We start from the raw sequence: 1,529 nt of genomic DNA, 5'->3' as shown, positions 1-1,529 counted from the left end.
CAAAAATGACTCAGCTGGAACTGAAAATATGGATGGAGGACCTCAGTTTAGCTTGCTTGTTTGTCACGCTAGCACCGAGCTAATATACTGTATATAAGGCAATATAGCGTCGGCGCTAAAGCTAAAGGTTTCATTTAAAAGAGTCGATCATCAGATATTGTCCAAGATTAACCTTCAGGGTGGATATAGCTCGCTAGCAGCCTCGCACCGAGGACCTATCCACGTCATCATTTACCCAGAATGCTTTGTGTGGAAATAAAATGGCCCCGTCCGTGTTAAAATTTATTTTTAAGAATGTACAAAACTAAACATCCTACAGTATTTTTACAGTCTTTACTTTACAGTTAAAATATGTTTATTAAATAAAGTCTAATGTTACAACTAATCGGGGATCCCTTTAAAACTAATAGAATGACTTCAGTTTCTCTGGCAGTTTTGGAGTTATTTTTGTGGAAACAGAAAAAAAATCTAATTAAAGTAGAATTAAACATTTAAGAATCAAACTTGTATCATTATTATTTGTAGCTGTGAAACTTTCCCACTGACTTAAAATGGCTTCATATGCATTAAGAATCTGTCAAATACTTGCTTAATAGTAAACTTACATCAATTGTCACAGTAACACTTTAAGACAAAACTAAATTTTAAAGGTTTAATAAACAGTTAATCCAATCATTTAGGTTGTAAACACCTTAAAAACCATTAGCATGCAGTTTCTGTGCATTTAAAAAAGGAATAATTATTAAGTTTGTGGTGAGATTTGGATCCAGATCCAGATTTAATTAAACAAAATGAAAAGCTGKTGTGGCAGCAAAACTTACAGAGAACTCAGGGATTACATGAGGAGCACAAAAGACGGGTCCTATCGAGCTAACGAGGTCTCGGAAACAGCTGACCTAATTGGAGACTGGAAACAGGTGAGGGTGGCTGGATGACAGGGCACAGGAAACAGGGACGCTAAACAGGAAATAAGAAAATAAAATACAACTATACTAAACAATAAAACATAGACAGAGAAGATTAAAATAACTCACTAATAAAAAAAATAAAAAATAAAATCAAAGAACCATAAAACATAAACAAAAATCCAAGGATCATGATAACAATGACTCTTTTCTTGCCAAATAATGAGTCTAATAATCCTCTCCCATAAATGACTTTTCTTCATCAGCTGAATTTTTGACATTAAACATTTGTCAGCAACATCTTCATAAATGTGGATGACAAACAACACAACTGATCCAAGTTGAACAAAAAGCTAAATAGGTTTTACAAAAGTGCGACCTTTGACCAAATACTCAACTTGAATTAACACATAAAACATGTTCTTTAGCTATTTCTGTAGGTGTCTTTTATTTGCCATCCTTATTATGAAGCAGTTGTCAATTTTTCAGGTGGGTAGTAACATGGTACCAAAATCTTTTTAAAACTGCTTTAATTAGCTGTCAGACTTATTAGCTTATTCAATAAAATTTTCAAATTAGCAACCAGAAATTTGACTTTTAAAGCAACTGGTTCTGTCTAAATAA

General features: G+C 33.1%; 1 long non-coding RNA gene across 1 annotated transcript in view; it reads right to left on the bottom strand.

Annotated features, from left to right (window-relative positions):
* Window positions 1-1,529, bottom strand: part of LOC106527093 (uncharacterized) — a 32,517-nt gene that overhangs the window by 23,801 nt on the left and 7,187 nt on the right. Inside the window, exon 2 of the long non-coding RNA XR_001311337.1 lies at window positions 822-957. This is a non-coding gene — a long non-coding RNA (uncharacterized LOC106527093). The remainder of the gene's footprint in view (window positions 1-821; window positions 958-1,529) is intronic.

This window comes from Austrofundulus limnaeus, unplaced genomic scaffold (assembly GCF_001266775.1).
Source record: "Austrofundulus limnaeus strain Quisiro unplaced genomic scaffold, Austrofundulus_limnaeus-1.0 Scaffold308, whole genome shotgun sequence".
NCBI lineage: Eukaryota > Metazoa > Chordata > Actinopteri > Cyprinodontiformes > Rivulidae > Austrofundulus > Austrofundulus limnaeus.
This window is presented reverse-complemented; position numbering and strand designations above follow the sequence as displayed.